Source organism: Apium graveolens, chromosome 3, assembly GCF_009905375.1.
Source record: "Apium graveolens cultivar Ventura chromosome 3, ASM990537v1, whole genome shotgun sequence".
NCBI lineage: Eukaryota > Viridiplantae > Streptophyta > Magnoliopsida > Apiales > Apiaceae > Apium > Apium graveolens.
The window spans coordinates 68452223-68474461 of record NC_133649.1 but is presented as its reverse complement, the minus strand read 5'-3'; the positions used below and the strand labels follow the sequence as shown (position 1 = coordinate 68474461).

General features: G+C 37.8%; 1 non-coding gene across 1 annotated transcript; it reads left to right on the top strand.

Moving 5' to 3' along the window:
• The first annotated feature begins 9662 nt into the window (after positions 1-9662).
• Positions 9663-9769, top strand: LOC141715839 (small nucleolar RNA R71). The gene has a single exon (XR_012572586.1). It is a non-coding gene; the product is annotated as a small nucleolar RNA R71 (small nucleolar RNA).
• The last annotated feature ends 12470 nt before the right edge of the window (positions 9770-22239 follow it).

Below are 22239 nucleotides of genomic sequence, written 5' to 3'. Positions count from 1 at the left end.
ATAATTAGGAAGATATGAAAATTATCTATATTTTATTTTGGACATATAAAAATTAAAATACTCAATTAATAATATTTTTAAACATCCAAACACATTTAACACTTAACAAATAATTCACAGAATAGATACTGAATCCAGGAGAGGAGCTCGGGGACTATAGTAGGGGTGAGCGAATCTATTAGATGTTGCACCATCACGAACCAGGATAAAATCGCCGTGTGGTATTTCTTCCTTGCACTTTATTTTTCCGCACATATAAACTGCATAACCACTCGGTAAAGTTTTAAAAAGGGATAAATTATTTTAAAATGCCATAACAATTTTTAAATTGGTAATTAAGCTATTCAACCCCCTTTCTAGCTTAAAATAGCCCTCTTACGGGACCTTACAATTGGTATCAGAGCACTGCTTTTTAACATATTTGTTAAGTGATTTGCAGATTTACAGGCACAACAAAAAGTGATCTGGAATGGCATATATTAATCCCGTTAGTTGTGGTGAAGGTCTATCTAGCTCACGATAGATCTCAAGGAGTCAAAGTTTGAATGGATATCGAAGACGGTGTTCGCATTCCTACCAAAATTGTCGATGACATCATTATCGAAAATAAGGTTAGTGAATACAACTTAGAGGAAGAAACCATAATGAATATAGCGGCCAAAGTGAAAAAGGTCCGCACAAGTGCACTTGCAGAAAAAGATTATAAAAGAGTTAATAATTGCAAGTCGGCACAAGAAATTGCTAGGCACAAAGCATGCGCTAAATAAATCATGCATTTATATGCGTTCGCAAGTAATATAGAATGATTTCTAGTTCGTTCCCACAGAGACTCTGATTAATTTTATTTAATTAACACTTACTCACCAATGTATGATTACTCTTCAACGTCAAGAAAATAACAATTAAGGTTGATTAACTAATATTAACTACGAGAATAAAACACTTAAATTAACAATATTAAACACACATGAGATCATAACTTCATTACTACTTCATTCAATAGTTATTGTTATTATCCTTAGCATGTAATGGTGATGATATTAATCGAACAACACGAAACTGATAAATGCCAACTTTCGTTCTACGAATACCATTCTACCAAGCATCCAAAATTAAGATAGAAGGTGAATAGGCATCAATTATGTTGAGACCCTATATGTCTACAGAATTTGACAGCATAACGATTTAAGCGCAAGTTATTCATTATGATTACACAGGGCAAGTAAAACGGTTAGAGTTACTCACTAATCATGCATACAATACATGAACCTATGCTAGCATGGCAAGTTCTAAATCTCAAGATTCGCTATCGCTTTATAAGAGATTAACAATCTATCTTACATGTTCGCGACGCACATTAGACGAATAAGCACAACCTATACTAGATATCATACAATCACCACATACCAAGGTATTAAACAATTAACTAAAGAAATCCATAGTAAATCCGATATGATCCCATGATCACGATTAGCCCATGATAGAACTCATCATCACCATGGGTTCATATGAAAACATGATAATAACACAACGATATAAACTAATAAAAATACTTAATAAAAACAGAGTACGTCACAAGAGTATTAAGGTTCAAAGAGTAAAGAAAAATAGCATCCACTATTACAATGAATTAAAAGAATCACAAGATAAACGTATGATTCCTCTTCTTCATTGTTGCGTGCTAAAACGGTCTTCTAAATCTTCTCTCCTTGTTACTTGTTGTTGAAAACATCTCCCCGATAGGTTTATATAAGAGCCCAGAAGAACCAGCGTTAATAGAAGCCCAATAGAACTCGAATTATAAATTCCAGAATATGATATTCCGCACCCAGGCGGCCGCCTGCATTCTCCACGCGGGCGCCTGCTACCAAGCGGTCGCCTGCTCCTACCAGGTGAGCGCCTGCAACACTTATAGAAAATTTTTAGGTTTGCTTCTGATTTTGCTGTTTCTTCGCACAACACCCCGCGACTGATCCCAAGTACTTCCTTAGGCTTATTTTAATGAAATCCTCCTATTTAAGAAAGTTATACCCTGAAATGCAAAAACACTCGAAAATGCGTCAAATACACAAAATACTCGAGTTCAAGACACCAATTCAAGCCGTTATAAGACGCTCTAAGTGGTAAAAAATGCCACTTATTACACCCCCAAACTTAAATCGATGTTTGTCCTCAAGCAGCACAGACTCAAACTCAGAATAAAAATATGCATGAATGTAAAATATATGAAATGCAGCGATCCCCATCGCGATGACTAAACCAACCAACACATGACATATCAACAATGCAATTAGGCGACTAGAGATCAATCAAATCACGCAAGATAACATACAACTAGAAACGTGATGTGTGCGAATGCTTAACAGATATGCTTCGAAACTAGATCAATCACCATAACTTAATTATCCTCAAGGAAATCACAAGATTATACGAAGAATATATTCTAGACACAAAATGACTTATAACACTTCAAGATCATTGGAGTTTATTACGGAATCATGCTTTTTTTCTAACACATAAACAAAGGCTTATTTGATCGTGCAATGAGTGAGGTCCACAAAAGACTTATGCAATGGTACCCATTTAGCGAGCGTTAGGTTAGCGGATCCCAAACTATAAAAGCCTTAGATCACTAGGCACAAAGTCCCCTAAGAACTTAATAACTCGAATACCAAAGAGCTCACTCATGATCAATTATGCATTAAACCATATTTTTTTTCTTTTCTTTTTTTTTCTTTTTTTCTATTCCTTTTCTATTTTTTTTAATTTCTGAGCAAGTGCGTTTCGCTCCATCTTGCTCAACCCTATACTACTCGTATACAATACGAGCCGGCTACTAGCCATTTGACGCCTAGCCACAACTAGCAATGAATTCCAATTTTTACTCTCAGTGTATCTTTTCATGCCTTTTATCATTAAGAGCTTATCATTTATTCTAAGCATAAGCAATAGATTAACCTCAAAAACCATCAAACCATGACAACAATCTAGTCCTTAAGCATACTCTAAGATTTAGTGAAATTACAAGTGTTTCTAGCATGCATGCCAACCTAACATGATTCAACATCACTCTAATGCTATCACTACACTCGCATCAATATCACATATCCATCGGTAAAGCAACACAAAAGGGATCATGGTATATGCATGAGCTATATGACATGATAAATAAAGCTATAAAATAAAAAAACTATATAAAAAAATACATGGCAAAATATGCAACTATATGAACTAAACTAACATGAAAAAGCAACTACATAACACACACAAATATGTTCCTTAACTACCACCCCCAAACTTAAAATCTTCATTGTCCCCAGTGAAGGTAATAGAAAGGAACACAGGATATACCTACTCAGAAGAATCATCATCATCATCACCCTCAGAGGGTGGAGCAGGAGGTGGATAATCAGAATCCTCACAAAAAATGGGCCACTGGATGTTAGCTCTAAGGCCTCTAAATGCAGTCCCAAGTGCTAGGGTGAGCTCCTGCGCAAACCTACTCTACGAATCATACATCGTATCCATCCTCTTGGAAAGCCTCATGTACTGGACATCAGCCAATCCTGAACCATCTCCTCCCTGGGCTCTCGAAGAACCTGCCTCTCCCTGAGCCTGACTGGACCTAGCCATGGTAGCCCCAGCTGCTAGACATCCTCCTGGGAGGTGATATCCCAAACCATGTGACTCGGGCTCTCCGCCCGTCCACTCCTGTATCGCATTCAGCATCGTTGAATCAATAGAAGTGGCCGACATCTGCAGCTGCTCATAAGAAGGCCACTGGACTCCAACTGCCTTGCACAGCTTTGTGACAATAGAGGCATACGAGATATTGTATTACGACTTCCCCTTAAAAACTTTAAAATCCCTTGGTAGATGAACTCACCAAGGTCCACATAATACTCCTCATTCAGAATCCCCCACAACAACCTGGCTCTCTCAACTGTGACCTCATGTGCATGCGAAGAAGGAAGAATATTAGCACAAATAAATGCATTCCAAGCATGAGCATACCTGTTCATCGCGATAGCAGGAAAAGAATGATAATCGTTGGATCCCCTCTTAAACTTCCACACCGTGCCCGGCTGACAGAGAGTAGCAATAATCAAGTCCGAGTCCAAATCCTCAGGGGCCTTTTCATTCCAATTCTCCTCCTGTGGTTTCCTTTGTCGTTGCCCAGTAACCCGACGAATCGCCTTGGGCTGATAATCAATAGTAAGCCCACGAACAACAGAAAACCCATTCATGTCGGCCTTGGTGTTCACATAGAACTCGCGAATAACACTCATCGGTACAGCCTCAGGTGACTCACAGAAAGTAATCCATCCCTTCTCTGCAATCATCGGTAACAACTCACCATCCCTCCCTGATGGCAAGAACCCTCTCTCCTTCATAATCGGCTTAGTTAACAGCTTAGCATACTCTTCTTCAGCAGCCCTATCCAACAATCGGGGCTTCGCAGCAATGCTCCTCAACGAATCAGTAGCAGTCGGATTGGTGCTGCTGCTACCCATAGTTCTCGACCTCTTTGGTGTCATGAAAACTGAAAATAAGGGCTTGAGAGTTTGTGTTTGGTGTGTAGGAGATAGTTTGAAAGTTGAAAGTATGTGAGATGTGTAATATGAGGTTGTATGTATATATATGGCAAATTAGGGTTATAATTTGATTAGGAGTGGGGATTGTGGTTAATTTGTAAGAGGAAATCATGGGTAATGGGGATTGTGGGCTATGGTTTTTTTGTTTTTGTTGTTTTCCTATTTTTTTATAGGCTGAAAACTATTTTTTTCATAATTCAGGTCCGCAGGCGGGCGCCTGCTAGGTCTCTGGATTTTTTTTTCTGCCACATTTTTCTGATTTTTTTGGGGTTTTGGATAAAGTACTATATTCTAAGGATTCCTCTGGTCTCATATCTTGGGTTGCCTCCCAAAAAGCGCTTCTTTTACGTCATTAGCTTGACATAGAGTAATGCGATCAAGTTGACAATAAAACGGCACTAACCACTTCTCGGTTTGCCGTATCCCCATAATAGTGCTTCAATCTCTGACCATTTACTTTGAATGCTTGGCCCGGATCTTCCTCAAAAATCTTCACCGCTCCATATGGAAACACAGTTTTGACGATAAATGGTCCAGACCACCTTGATTTCAACTTTCCAGGAAAAAGTCAGAGACAAAAGTTGGATAGAAGAACTTGTTGCCCCGGCACGAATGACTTAGGCGATAGCTTCCTATCATGCCACCTTTTTACCTTTTCCTTGTACATTTTGTTGTTTTCGTACGCTTGAAGTCGAAATTCATCAAGTTCATTTAACTGAAGCATTCGCTTCTTGCCAGCTACATCTAGATCAAGGTTTAATTTCTTCAATTCCCAATAAGCCTTATGCTCAAGCTCCGCAGGTAAATGACATCCCTTACCATAGATAAGTTGAAATGGGGACATCCCAAGTGGAGTTTTGTATGCTGTTCTATAAGCCCAAACAGCTTCATCGAGCTTCAAAGATAAATCTTTCCTTGACGGATAAACGACTTTCTCTAGCATGCGCTCGATCGCTCTATTAGACACTTCAGCTTGACCATTAGTTTGCGGATACTAGGCAGCAGCGATGCGATGATTCACATTTTAGCGTTGCATTATAGAAGTGAACTTACAATTGCAGAAATGCGACCCTTCATCACTTATGATAACTCGTGGCATTCCAAACCTTGTGAATATCTGCTTATGAAGAAAACTCAACACTACCTTTACATCATTAGTCGGCAGAGCCTTGACTTTTACCCATTTCGAGACATAATTGACTCCCAGCAAGATGTACTGATTATTGCAGGATGATATAAATGGTCCCATGAAATCGATTCCCCAAACATCGAAGACCTCAACTTCAAGCATCACATTTAAAGGCATCTCATCCTTTCTGGTAAGATTCCTAACTCTTTGGCAATGATCACACCTTAAAATGAACTGATGTACATCCTTAAACAACGTAGGCCAGAAAAAACCTGCTTGAAGAATACAAGCTGGTGTCTTTTCATCACCATAATGTCCACCATAAACTGTGGAATGACAGTCTCATAATATCCCCTCCGTCTCACAGAATGGGATACATCTCCTGATGATCTGGTCAGCTCCTTGTCTAAACAAATATGGTTCGTCCCACATTTACCACTTCACCTAATACAGAAAAAACTTCTTCTTTTGAGCCGCATTCATGTTAGGAGGCATTATATTGCTAACAAGATAGTTCACAATGTCTGCGAACCATGGCACTTCCTCTTAAATTGCGAACAACTGCTCATTCGGAAAAGATTCGTTGATCAACGTCTTATCATGTGAAGTAGAATCAGGATTCTCCAATCTAGAGAGATGGTCAGCCACTTGATTTTCAGTACCTTTTCGATCCTTGATCTCTAACTCAAATTCCTGTAGCAACAGCACCCAACGAATAAGTCTAGGCTTCGAATCCTTCTTGGAGACCAGATAGCAGATGGCAGCATAATCGGTAAACACTGTCACATTTGTCCCAAGTAGATAAGATCGAAATTTTTCGAAACCAAAAACTATAGCCAATAGCTCCTTCTCAGTAGTGGTGTAGTTTAATTGGGCTTCATTTAGCGTCTTACTAGCATAGTAGACCACATGAAAGATATTAGACTTTCGCTGCCTAAGAACTGCTCTCACTGTATAATCACTTGCATCACATATCATCTCAAAAGGTTCTCTCCAATCAGGTGCCGTAATAACTGGTGTAGTGATCAAACTCTTCTTGAGAGTCTCGAATGCTGCCAAACATTCATCATCAAATTTCAAGGGCACATCTTTCTCGAGCAAGTTGCACAACGGCTTAGATATCTTAGAGAAGTCCTTGATGAAAAGCCGATAAAAACCCACATGACCAAGAAAACTACGGATTCCTTTCACAAAAATAGGTGGCGAAAGATTTTCAATGACTCCCACCTTGGCTTTATCCACCTCAAGACCCTTACTAAAAACCTTATGCCCAAGAATGATGCCTTGCTGCACCATGAAGTGACATTTTTCCCAATTGAGCACCAGATTGGTTTCTACACACCTTTTGAGCACCAAACGGAGGTTATTCAAGCATTCATCATACGAATGTCCAAAGACGGAGAAGTCATCCATGAACACTTCAACATTATTTCCAATCATATCAGAGAATATAGCCATCATGCATCTCTGAAAAGTGGAAGGTGCACCACATAAGCCAAAAGAAACTCTGCGGAAAGCAAACGTGCCGAATGGACAAGTGAAAGTAGTCTTCTCTTGATCTTCTGGTGCAATGCAAATCTGATTGTAGCCCAAATAGCCATCTAGAAGACAATAATGCTCATGACCAGCCAACTTATCAAGCATCTGATCAATAAATGGAAGAGGGAAGTGATCCTTCCTTGTGACTGTTCGAGTGGGGATGAGCTCGTTCTTCTCATTTGCTACCACAATAATACCTCCTTTCTTAGGTACACATTGCACGGGGCTCACCCAAGAACTGTCAGAAATAGGATATATAATTCCTGTATCTAGCCACTTTAGAATTTCTTTCTTCACCACTTCTTTTATAATAGGATTAAGCCTTCGTTGTTGCTCAACAGTCGGCTTGCTACCTTCCTCTAGCAAAATTTTATGCATGCGGTACGAAGGGTTGATACCTTTTATATCTGCTATAGTCCATCAGATGGCCAATTTGAATTCTCTTAAAATCCTCAAGAGCTTGTCCTCATTACTACCTGAAAGGTCAGATGTAATAATAACAGGTAAAGTAGATGCATTACCTAAAAAAGCATACCTCAAGTGTGTAGGCAGTGGTTTAAGCTTCAATGTAGGTGCTTCCTCAATAGATTGTTTGAGCTTTCCCTCAGCATTCTTGAGATCAGTATTACCAAGAGATTCAAATGGCATGTCTAATTTTCGTTTCCAAGGAGAAGCATTTAGATATTGTAACTGATCATTGCCTTCCGCATCATCACTGTCAAATTCCCCCAATAAGGCTTTTTCTAAGGCATCAGACCTTAGCACATGATCAAGTTCTGAAATAACTGCAGAATCGACCAAATTCATGTTGAAGCACTCCTCATCTTCCGTAGGAAATTTCATTGCATTGAACACATTAAATGTCACATCCTGATCTTGCACCCTCATAGTAAGTTCACCTTTTTGCACATTTATCAAGGTACGGCCTGTAGCCAAGAAAGGTCTTCCCAAGATTATGGGAATCTTCTTATCTTCCTCGAAATCCAAAATAACAAAGTCTGTAGGAAAGATGAGCTTGTCCACCTTTACGAGCACGTCCTCCATGATGCCTCGTGGGTATGTAATAGAATGATCAGCCAATTGTAGAGACATGTAGGTGGGCTGTGATCAGGAAAATTCAGCTTTTTGAAGATAGACAACGGCATCAAATTGATGCTTGCTCCCAAATCGCAAAGGCACTTGTCGAATGACAACTTGCCAATGGTGCAAGGAATGGTGAAGCTACCTGTATCCTTAAGCTTTGGAGGTAACTTTTGTTGTATCATGGCACTGCACTCTTCTGTAGAGCAACGATATCAATATCATCCAATTTAACCTTCCTTGAAAGAATACCTTTCATAAATTTCGCATAACTAGGCATTTGCTCCAGAGCCTCAACGAAAGGTATGTTGATGTGAAGTTTCTTGAACACCTCCAGAAACTTACCAAATTTCTTGTCTAGCTTTTGTTTTTGCAATCTCTTAGGAAAAGGTGGTGGAGGATAAAGCTGTTTCTCCCCTGTATTACCCTCAGGCAGAGTGTGTTCAACAATAGTCTTCCTTGGTTCCCCCTCTTTCTTCTTTTGCTTCTCTTCTTCACCTACAACTTCAACTTCCCCATCCTTTGCTTTTTCAGCATCAGCAACTTTTCCAGACCTTAAGATGACAGCTTTGACTTTCTCTTTAGCTTCCTTCCTGGCTGGTACTTCAGTATTGCTGGGAAGTGTGCCATGTTAATGATTGAGCAAGGCATTGGCTATTTGTCCAATTTGATTTTCCAAGGTCTTGATAGAAACAGCCAGACTTTTGCACAACAACTTTAACTCCTCAAAATCAGCACTCGAAGGTGGAGCAGCACCTCCTTGTTGAGGATATTGTTGCCTTTGAGCATATTGTTGAGGTTGCTGGAATCTAGGTAGATTAAACTGTTTACTTGCAGCATGCTGATATGGTTGCTAAACAGCATTCTGATTATTGCTCCAGCTGAAATTGGGATGATTTATATTATTAGGATGATAATTAGCGGGCACAGGCTGCTGCGATCTCTGAAAATTGTTCAAATACTGAACAGATTCATTAACAAGAGAACACTGATCCGTAGCATGAGAGCCTGCACAAAGCTCACAGACAATAGCTATTTGATTGACTCCATAGTTGGCTAAAGAATCGACCTTCATAGACAGCGCTTGGAGCTGCGCTGCAATAGTTGTAGCTGCATCAACTTCCAGAATACATACTACCTTCCCATGCATCATCCTTTGAGTTGGGTTTTGATACTCATTTGCAGCCATTATTTCAATTAGATTATAAGCCTCAGTATAGCATTTGGCCCACAAAGCGCCTCCAAAAGCTGCATCAAGCATGGGCCGAGATTGGGCCTCCAAACCATTGTAGAAACCAGTTATCACCATCCAGTCAGGCATACCATAATGCGGACACTTTCTCAACATCTCCTTGTAGCGCTCCCAAGCTTCGCACATAGATTCACCTTATTGTTGCGCAAACTGAGTAAGAGCACTTCTCATAGCTGCAGTCTTGGCTATTGGATAGAACTTCACCAGAAACTTTTGCGTGAGATCTTCCCAAGTAGTGATGGATCCAGCTAGTAAAGAATGTAACCAGTCCTTAGCTTTGTCTCTCAGAGAGAATGGGAAAAGCCTCAGCTTGATAGCCTCATCAGTAACACCATTATATTTGAAAGTACTACAGATCTCGACAAAATTCTTGATATGCATGTGGGGATCTTCAGTCGCAGCACCTCCGAAAGAAACATAATTCTACACCATCTGAATAGTGCCCGACTTGATTTCGAAAGTATTGGCCTGAATAGCCGGATGAATGATGCTTGACTGAATGTCATCAATTTTAGGCCGAGAAAAGTCCATAAGAGCTGGATCAGCTGGAACTATACGATCACCTATTATTACAGGTTCTTTCTTTTCACTCTCTTCATCCGAATCTTCAAAAACTATCTTCTCCGGAAAGTCAAGAGATGTATCTCTCTCCTCAACCGTATCTAGATTTCTCTTGCGGGCGCGATAACGTGTTTGCATAAACGCTCTCTAGAGTACCTGAAACACAACCGGAAGTAGTAAGTAACAAGTCTTAATCAATGAATCCTAATGACCACTGATGGCAAGTACATAAACTAAACAAATTAACACTGAGTCCCCGGCAGCGGCGCCAAAAACTTGTTAGGCACAAAGCATGCACTAAATAAATCACGCAAGTATATGCATTCGTAAATAATATAGAATGATTTCTAGATCGTTCCCAAAGAGACTCTGATTAATTATATTTAATTAACACTTAGTCACCAATGTATGATTATTCTTCAATGTCAAGACAATAACAATTAAGGTTGATTAACTAATATTAACTACGAGAATAAAACAATTAAATTAACAATATTAAACACACATGAGATCATAACTTTCATTACTACTTTATTCAATAGTTATTGTTATTATCCTTAGCATGTAATGGTGATGATATTAATCGAACAACACGAAACTGATAAATACCAACTTTCGTTGTACGAATACCATTCTACCAAGCATCCACAATTAAGATAGAAGTTAAATAGGCATCAATTATGTTGAGACCCTATATGTCTACAGAATTTGACAATATAACAAATTAAGCGCAAGTTATTTATTATGATTACACAGGGAAAGTAAAACGGTTAGAGTTACCCACTAATTATGCATACAATACATGAACCTATGATAGCATGGCAAGTTCTAAATCTCAAGATTCACTATCGCTTTACAAGATATTAACCTATCTTACATGTTCACGACGCACATAAGACGAATAAGCACAACCTATGCTAGATATCATACAATCACCACATACCAAGGTATTAAACAATTGACTAAAGAAATCCATAGTAAATCCGCTATGATCCCATGATCACGATTAGCCCATGATAGAACTCATCGTCACCATGGATTCATATGAAAATATGATAATAACACAACGATATAAACTAATAAAAATACTTAATAAAAACAGAGTACGTCACAAGAGTATTAAGGTTCAAAGAGTAAAGAAAACTAGTATCCACTGTTACAACGAATTAAAAGAATCATAAGATAAACATATGCTTCCTCTTCTTCGTTGTTGCATGCTAAAACGGTCTTCTTAATCTTCTCTCCTTGTTACTTGTTGTTGAAAACGTCTCTCCAATAGGTTTATATAAGAGCCCAGAAGAACCAGCGTTAATAGAAGCCCAATAGAACTCGAATTATAAATTCCAGAATCTGATTTTCCGCACCCAGGCAGCCGCCTGCATTCTCCACGCGGGCGCCTGCTACCAGGCGGTCGCCTGCTCCTTCCAGGCGGGCGCCTGCAACACTTCTGGAAAATTTTTAGGGTTGCTTCTGATTTTGCTAATTTCTTCACACAACACCCCGCGACTGATCCCAAGTACTTCCTTAGGCTTTTTTTGATGAAATCCTCCTATTTAAGCAAGTTATACCCTGAAATGCAAAAACACTCAAAAACGCGTCAAATACACAAAATACTCGAGTTCAAGACACCAATTCAAGCCGTTATAAGACGCTCTAAGTGGTATAAAATGCCACTTATCAGAAATGTGGAACAAATTAGTGGTAACCTATGAAGGAACCACTGATATAAAAGATTCTCGGATGGATACTTTGATCCAAGAGTACGAGAACTTTAAACTCCAAGAAGGAGAAAATATTATCGATATTGAAACAAGATTTACTCGTATTATCGATTAGTTATCTCAACTTGGAAAGAATTATACTCAAAATGAAAAGAATAGAAGAGTGCTCAATTCTCTACCTCCTAGTTGGAAGGTTAAAGTAACTACTATAAAAGAGATGCACAACTTAAATGAGTATAAGATTGATAACCTATTCGGAAATCTTCGTGCTTACGAAGAAGATAATATTCTGGAAACGTTTGCTCCAAAAGTGGAGGATAAAAAGAAAAATATGGCTCTAAAGGCCATATTAATTGAAGATGAAAACGACGATGAGTTAAACGAGGGACTCCAAAATCTCGATGAGAGTGAAATTGCTCTACTGACAACTTCGTCGTGTGCTTCAAAGAAAGCTCAAAGATATGGAAAAGTCTTCCTAAAATCAAATAATCAACATAGAGTTTTTAACTCTAATGGAAGGCCATATTACTCTCAAAATTATTCTTCCAACTATAAGAGTAATTATTTGTCAACGAGCTACAATAAAGGCAAAGGCAATCAAAATATAAATACCTATAGTAATGCCAATGCCTCTACAAACCATCATGTTTACACTCCTCCAAAACCTAAAGATTCATCTCCGGAGGAAACACAAGATGTGTGTTTCAAGTGTAAACAACCCGGTCAATATAAAAGAGAATGTCCTAAACTTTCAAAAGGACGAAGTCTCGTGGCCGAAAATGGTTGGGATCTAAGCGAAGATGAAGAAGCACCAGAAGCTAGTGAAGAAGTGGTCAATCTATGCTTAATGGCTCTCGGAGATGAAACTACCTCAACGGAAATCTCCTCTTCAAATCAAGAGGTAACATCTAACTATGTCTCAATTAAATCTTTATTAGATGAATCTAATTTATCCCTCGTAAATATGAATAAACATGATTTAATTGAACTTGTAGTAAGTTATAAAAATAAATATAAAGATGTTGAACAAAGGTTTCACTTGCTATGGTCCGAGAAGATGAAAATTGAGGAAATTCATCAGACTCAAAATAAAGAATATACTCGGATGATGGACTCAAAAGTCCAAGTTGGGAATGAGATTACATCTCTAAAAGAGCAAAACCATCTCATCAAAATTGAGGTAAATAAAATTCAAGACAATATACTCAATCTTGAGACAAAGAATAGATCATTAATTCTCAAAGACGAAGAGATGAGACGTGAAAAAATACAATTGAATGTTAATATTTGTAAAATTCACATTGATCTATTGAACTTAAAGATTCTATATGAATCAAATGTTCAAGATAAAGAAACATCTTACAAAGACAATCTTGATAAAGAAAAGGAGCTATTAGAAACCAACGAGCTTAAAAGTGAAGCTCTAAGACAATACTCGAAGATTTGTATCATCAATAAAGACTTCACCCGAATCACCATCTTATAAATGTTCTTATTGCAATAAAATGGGACATATCATTCAATATTATAAATTCAAGAGTGGTGAAATTAAGGAGAAGCATGTATGGATTCACAAGGAATCATATAAGAAAAATGATAAATATGTGCCTTATAAAAATATGGAATATAAAAAATCAAAGGCAACAATGGTCTCATCAACCTACTATGTTTCAAAATATAAACACACAATATCATGTAAATGGTAATGCATTTAGAAGGCAACAACCTCTTAGTAGAAATGCTTATGCTACTTACCATGCTAATAATAGATAAAATGTTTATCATGCTCCATCAAGATTTCATGATAGCTCTAGGTATTATCAACCTCAAACTAGGCCTAATGCATCTAAAAATATTTATGTGCCTAATGATAATTATACCATGCCTAGATTCTTTCATGAAAGATCAAATGATATATATGATGTACTAACCCAGGACCCTCAAGACAAAGGGGTACCTATAAATTTAACTAATCATGTTTGTAGGTTTGTCTTGCCGCGAAACAAGACATATGGTACCTTGATAGTGGATGTTCAAGAGATATGACCGGTAATAATCCACTCTTGAACAATAGTAAAAAGGTTATCGTGGGGAGCGTAACATTTGGTGATACTAGTAAATGAAACATTATCGGCATCGGAGATATCGGAAATGGGAAAGTTAAAATTTCTGACGTTCAATTGGTCACCGGGTTAAAGTACAATCTTCTCTCCATTAGTCAATTATGCGACAATGATTACAAGGTAATTTTCTACACTACTCGTAATTATTCGTCCAAACTTCAAAAGCACAATCTTAAGCCAATTACTTGCACTTAACTTATTTAGATCTTGGCTAAGACTCATAAATCTTATAAACCGTGCTTGAAGTTAAAAGAGTATATTTTGACCATATAATCGTCAATATACAAGTATACCTTCAAACCTTAAGTTGATATACTTAAAGGTAAATTACAACCCTGAGGTTGTAATTAAAAGTATTCTTCGATCTATAAATATATAATCGAAAGAAGAAGAATACTAAAGAAGTCATAAGCCATAAGAGCTTTACATAAAAAGACTTCTCATATTACTCCACCTATCTATTTAATCTATATAGGAGTAATCATAAATATACTTGGATTATTACTATTTATTATCTTAAGTCAAGTATTCTTATTTAGTTTTAATATTCTTATTTGAATATTATACTATGTTGTGTGCTAGTACCGTAACATACTAGTTCAAAACAAATCTTTCTCTACTTGTTTTCTTTCATTGATTGTCTTATTAGTTTTGTAGTAAGGTGAAGTGACGTGAGGTAATTCTCATTCTAAGAGCCAAGTCCTAGACTTACTAACGGGGAGTTAGTAGTATTTGCTCCGTGAAGAAGAAGAAAGACCCAAGACTAGATCACTAAGATCTAAGACCGACAAAAGCTAAGGAAGCCAAGTCCACACAAAGGTTTTACAACAACTTTGAGGAAATAGCGGGGAGTTATTGTTTAAGATAAGTTGTGTAGGTATTACATTTATTTTGAGATGGTGACCCTTGTGTTACGCACCAAGACAAATACTTGTAAGGGTGTAAAGGCTTCTCCGCCTACTAAAGGAGCGAGTTTATTATAAGGGAAAATCCTGAGTCTAGGAGAGGAGCTCGGGGACTGAAGTAGGGGTGAGCGAATCTATTAGAGGTTGCGCCATCGCGAACCGGGATAAAATCGTCGTGTGGTATTTTCTTTCCTTGCACTTTATTTTTCCGCACATATAAACTGCATAACCACTCGGTAAAGTTTTAAAAAGGGATAAATTATTTTAAAACGCCATAACATTATTTAAATTGGTAAATAAGCTATTCAACCCCCCTTCTAGCTTAAAATAGCCCTCTTACGGGACCTTACATTGTTGACCAAAGCTCTTTTGTAGGTGATATAGTTATTGTGAAGAGAGACTCTTAGCACAGTTAGTAGCTCATTGAACTCCTTGTCTTGACAGGGTCCTTTTGCAGCTTTTTGGAGTCTGTCTTTACTAACATCTTGAGAAATTATAACCCTGAGTAGATCTTTGGCCAGAGTGTGATGTTGATTTTCCAGCTTCTTTTGATTGTTGAATTTTAGCTTTTATCTCCCCCTTAGGCTTGGTAGCAGGCAGGAGTGGAAGACTTGGTATTTATGGCCTAACAGCTTCAGGAAATGCAGTTAAAGGAATCTTCAAGGCACCCATAATAGCTCCCAAAAAGACAAAAAAATTCATTTGGAGATGTTTGTGGGAGTCTACTAGGGACCTTATATCTTTTTTTTGACTATGCACTAAAGTAGTGAGAACAGTGACCTATGCTGTAAGAGAATCATTAGAGGCTTCAAGAGTGGAGATTTGTTATTGTAGAGACTAGATTTCTAGATTGGTTGAGGTGGAGATTGGTTGTTGTGAGCCTAATGAGAGAGGAGCACCAAAAGTGGCTTGAACAAATTCTTTGATTCCCTCCATAAATAAGGCTGAGGGTTCATACCTGGCTTGGTGAAGTTGCTCCAACTTGACCTTTGTGTCATTTTTGATAGTTATTTGATTTTGGAAACTTCATGAAGAGCCAGAAATGATTGCTTTAAGTTTTTGATGCTTTGCTCCATACTAGTCACATCAAACCTGGCATTTTGCTCAACAAATTTATTGAATTTATTTTTGATCTCTACCTGAGATAACACAAGTTGATCAAGCTTATATTTTACCAAACTCGTGATCTTGTCTTGATGACTATTCAGTGTTTATTTCAATGCTTTACCAATAAGGTGGAAAGCTTTGAGCTGTGCCTTATAGACCTCTGTAATAGCATCATATACTTCATGTGGACTGAGAGCCTTGGCTTTTCTTCCTAGGATGGTGATATATTCTTCTCTGAATCTAGCCAATACCTCATCCATTTTTAAAATGAAATCCTTAGATATCCAAGCATCCACATTCCCATCCTGCTCAGCTTCCTCAACAATCTTTTGTTGTTGTTTTTCAACATCTTCTTTATATGACAGCAAGATAGCCTAATAATCCTAATTGGACATGTCAATTGTGAGTAACTATTGGGTAATGTTTGCAAGGCCAACTAATTGGTCTACAAGGAGATCATTCATAGTAATTAGATGAGATTGAGCATCATGCAACCACTGAGAGATTAGGTGAGAAGGTTGTTGAGTGGGGTTGGAGGTAGATGGAATGTTTTTTTAGTTTAAGGTGGAAGGTTGTGAGGTGGTAGGTAACCCTGTGATTGGAATCACAGTTGAACTCACAATAGAAATTATGGTTTTAACAGTGTGTTGTTCACCAATAATGGGAACCTCCCTTTGAATTGGAGGGGATTTGACCAAGTTACTGTCATATACCATGGCCTCAAACCCTTGTTCTTCTTGCAAAGAACTGAAACTTGAAGTGCTTGACTTGTTTCCCCAATAGTTGGATCATTGATAATTTTACTCCCATCTTCTATTGACAAAGCAATTTCAGCCAGGGTTTTGAGGAGAGTTATCCTTACATGAGTAACCTAGAATTAAATTAGAAAGGATTTAGATAGATCCCCCTGGGGAGTACTACCCTCAAACCTTTCAATATGTGAAGGTTGATTTGCACATAAAGGAGCATTTGGTACTACCACAGGGTCTTCAGTAAAAACTAATGAAACCCCTATGTTTTTGTTGGTGTCATCAAGGTCTACCCCCGCATATAGCCTCTCATCAACTGAATATGGTTCTTAGGTGGTGAGCACAGTTTTATGAACTTTGTCACTTGATTTAGACAACACTTGAGAAGTGGATTCAAGTGTTTCATTATAGGTAGAAGAAACTTGAGATATGAGATTATATATTTGAACATTGAGTGTTGGCAGCTCCCCTTGAATAGATGAGGGAGCTTCAAATAATATGCTCTCAATGTGTGTCCCATCCTTATTTCTTCTTTCATAAACTTGAGTGTGCTCAAGTTGTGGAGCAGACTCTTTACAAAGTGCACTATGGAGAGTGATTTTTTATATAGAGACACTATGTTGAGAGGATGCCTCTATAGTCTGTTTAGATCCTTCTTTTACAACTGCATCCTTTTGGGAGGATACAAAGGTAGCTAATTGAGTGGTCAACTCATATTTCTTTACCTTCTTTGGCTTTTTGACCAGGGTAGACTCTAGTTGTATTTGGTCCTCATTCACAACAGTTAAGGGTGTCTGCTTTCTCTTCTTTTTACTCACTCCACCCTGTTGAGAGGATGAAGAGGTCGGTTTCCTAGCTTCTAATGATAAATAAGGAAGGGTCTCAGTTGTGAAAGGCCCCTGTTGGTATTCTTGTGTTTGTACATCCACACGCACAAGAGCCATAACTATGCTAGAAGTGACTATAGACCTCATGTCAGGCATAGGGTAAGGGTAAGTCCTAAATCTTTCTAATATACAGTTAGTGTGTTAGGTTACACACACTGTAGAAGGGGGTTGAATACAGTGTCTAGTACAATCAAATCGAATTAAGAACACAAGTATGAAATACAGAATAATCTTATTAATAAAACAATATTACAATGGAACCATTCTCTCTCAGTGATGAACAAATATCAGGAGAGCTGCTAGGGTTACAATGAATAATATTCTCGATTATGATAACACTTATAGTGTAAATCCTATGTTGTGTTTATATAGACACACAGTTATAAGATAATCTTCTAATTGATATCAAACATAAGTCTGTATCCTAAAATATATCAACTAGTTATCTTTTCTTCCAAGTATTCTATTCTTCATAGAATTCTTCTCCATGCATATCTCTTCTTGTGTTTGCCTTAATCTTCTTTCCTTCAATCAGTCATCTTCCTCATCTGAATGTCTTCTTAAGTCCTGATATTATCTCCTGATAAATATCTTCTGATATCTTAAGTTCTGATAACTTAAGTTCTGATATCTTAAGTTCTGACTTCTGTATAAGTACTGATTTCCAGTTAAGTCCCGATTTGTCCTGTTAGTTAAGATTTGAAAACTAAACATAAATCATTATTAGACATGACATCACAAATATATCTAACAATCTCCCCCAACTTGTAAATTAGCATAATATACAAGTTCAATAGATATTTGATGATGTCAAAAACATTAAGTACAAATGCATATGAGAATTTGACTAAGTAACTACAACTCACAGTCTTTATAGCTTTTACCATCCTTAAAGTCTGATATCAGCTTTAACCTGTATAACCTTCAGAATTTAATAGTTACAGTCCTAGACTTGGCTTCAGTGTGTAATCTCTCTAATGTCAGGAGTTGTTCTGAGATAGTTCCTTAACAGACTTCTCTCAGCATATTCAAGTTCATTCTTCATCCTCCTTTTTGCATCTTTAAGTTCAACTGTATCTTCACCTTTTTGAAAGATATCAACCCTGAGATCATTTATTTTTGCTTTCCTTATATCCTGATCTAGTCTAATGACATAGGCTTTATCATACTCTAGATTGAATTTAAGACCTTTAATACCAAGAAATATAGTGATGATTTTGGCGGTATTAGGCTTCATCTCAACTATATCACCATCGTGAGCTCTGTACTTAGGATAGTATGGCATGTCAGACTTTACAGAGTAAAGTTTCTTCTGCCTTTGAATATCATATTTTAAGTAACTGGCAGCACCATCTGTTGACCTGTTTTTCACTTAAAGTAGAAATAGCAGATGTTGCAATTCTTCAAAGTACTTCAAACGAATAGCATTCTTTCTAATCTGGAATACCCTCCCATCTGTCATGAAGTATAACATGATATCTTCTTTTAGTACAGAGTGGTAAACCATTTGTACAGACTCCAGTTGATTCAATCTTTCAGGAGTTGTTCCTACTCCTGGTTCACTCAAAGAAGTTGGATCAGAAGTAGTATTATTTACCCTCTTTTCTTTAGAACTACCCAATCCTGATTTGTCTCTAACTTCCTTTCCTCTAATAACACTTGCTTCAAAACCACTTGATGTAGTCTTCAAAAGTTGTGTAGATTGTTGAGCTTTAGTAAACCCAGGTAGTAGAATTTTTGAAGGTTTAACATGAGCAATATCAGAGGTTTCCTTTCCTTTATCTTCTGATATCAAACCAACTTGTGCTCTATCAGAGATTGCTTGCTTCATTGTAATATCAGAATTTACTAAGTCCTGATCTTGAACAACATGAGCTATGTCAGAGGTTGTTTGAAATTTTCTTTTTCTTCAAAATCAGACTAGTATCTTCATCAGATTTTGCTTCCAGATCCATGACTGGCATATATACCTTTACAGGTTCATCAACTTTAGTTTTGCCCTTGGATCTAGGATCAACTTCCACCCGTGATTTGGCTTTGGATTCAGATTTGATTGCCTCAGAGTTTGTGTTCTCGTTAATCACAATGCCCTTAGGCTTAGGTGGTTTCTTTGCAATAACTTGAGCTTTAGACTTTGATTTGACATTTTTAGCTTTAAGTCTGGCTTCTTCTTTCTTCAGACTTTCAAAGTCAATTCCTGGATTGTCTTTGAGAAATAGTCTTTTTGAAATATCTTCATCCAGCTTCTGTAACTTGGGGTCTTGATAGTAGACTGATGTTTCCTTCCCCTTAAGCTTCCGTGTCTGCATAAACTTCTATGATTCTTGACTTTCACCATGTATCACAACATCAGGCTTAGTCAGAACTTGCTTATCAGAACTTATTCTTCTATCAGCATCAGAACTTGATTTCTGTGTAGAAGTTCCTTCTTTCATGAATGAAGAGCCTTTGCCTTGACCATGACCTCTACCCTTTTCAGAGTTTCCCTGGTCATCATTTCCATCATCCTTTTTCTTCAGTGCTAAATCAGATTTGCATTTGGACTTAATCACTTTCTTCCCCTTTTTGGCATCATCAGGTAATAGGAGAGAGAGAAGTAATTCCACTGAAGATTGGGATTGGATTTCCTTTAGTTGAACTTGTTGAGAAGCTTGATTTTTCAGTACTTCATCAATCTGAGCTTATTGTTTCTCCTGAGCTTTCTCAATATACCCAATGCGGTCAAAGGCTGGTTTAAAAAACCTGTTCTTTTCCAATTTGACATTCATGTCTTGCTGAATCAGAGTTTCTTGAATTTTGTTCACCTTGGCTTGATTTATTGAGTGTTGACCTTGAAGGTGCCTTGTACTCAATACAGTAACTCTGAGCTGTGCTTTGAAATCATCATTCATTAGCATCTCATCAGCTTTAGCCAGCTGCTCAGCAAGAATTTTTTCAGTAGGAACAAAATCAACTTTGTTCCACTCATTGATCCATTCCTTTCCTCTTGGAGTTTCACTCCAAGGTACTGGTGCATCCCCTCTCATAAACTTTTTAATCAAATCAGCTTTATTTACTGCTGGTAGAGGTGCATGTTCTGAAGGACCGGCTGCATTAACATCTTCATTTATTGTAGCTTCACCAGTAGTGTCAACATTTGCAGCATCAGAACTTACAGAGCCTGCAGAATCAGTTTCCTCTGATAAAATGATAGTGTGTGAGGCTATAGAGGTTTCAAAATCATCCTCTAAGTTCTGATCAACATCTAAATTTTGATGCTCACCTAATATCTGAACTTCATCATCTAGATTCAGAAGAGGTGTTGTTGGAATATCTGCATTGAGATTAGCATCTAAAATTGGTGTTGTTGGTGGAGCATGTTGAGGAATGGTTGGAGCTTCCAAGTACAGAACCTCAGGCACAACCAAGTTGTGAATATCTATTTCAGCACTTGTACCTGGGTCTTCAGCATGAACTTATTCAAAGATTGGAGACACAGGAGGTGTAGGAACTCTGTCTTGAGCAGTGTCTTCAGCTTGAATTGGTGACAGTGGAGGTGTAGATGCAGTGGTTTCAGCAAATTTTGGTTATGTAGTAGGAAGGGATTCAATCACAATTGGCTCCTTTGAGATCAGAGATTCCTGATCCCCTTCCTTAGCTGCTGCTTCCACATCCTCTGAATCTAACTCAACTGTGTTCCTATTAGCTCTTTGTTTCTTCCATCTCTTCAAGGGTGGAGAGACTTTGGGAGCTTTGTCATCAGAATTTATCTTTCTAAGCCTTTTGAGTGGTCTAGAACTCCCAGTTTCCTGAACTTTCTGAGAAGAGACCTTCTCAGCTACTTTTGCAACAGATTCTGATGGTTGAACCTGTACCCCCTCATCATCAGACTCATCTCTTAAAATTATCTTCTTTCTTTTCTGTTGTGTCTGAGGTACAATCTTTGTCCTCTTTTCCCTAGAAGAAGGCTTCACTGTAGGTGCTGATGATTGAGTGGTATGTGCTGATGTTTGTGGTTACTGTGGTTGAGTGATGGTTGGTTCCGGTGGCTGTTGTATGTTGGTGGGTTGGACATCAGGATATATCAATGAATAGGTAACAACATCAGTATTTACCAGAGCTTGCTTTACTGATAAAGGGATTTGTAAAGGTCTCAAAACTCCCTTCTTGTTGTCAACAGTGAAAAGATCAGTAAAAGCTCTCTTTGCTAACCTAAAAGTTTCTATGAGTTCACCTGCTAGTTTTGGTTCATCTTATGTACAGTAATTGTAAATTAACTGACAGAACCTAGCAAAATAAACTACATTCCTGTCCTATTTCATTCTATCTCCTATAAAACATAACACAGTCTTTGCATAATCAAAATAAAACTGGTTTAGGAGTGCATACCCAATTTGTTGTGTCAGGATAGGAATGACATCAAAATTTGAGCATTTGTTGGCAAACGTCTTCGTGATGCAATCGAAGAAGAAGCTCCATTCCTTTCGAATATATGGGTGTTTGAGTTGACCCAACTTAGCCAAACTCCGTTAATACCCAAGATTAGCCATCATTTGTTGTAGCAAGGACTCCTCCACAGCAGAACTGAATTGACAGGATTCATGTAGGTGTA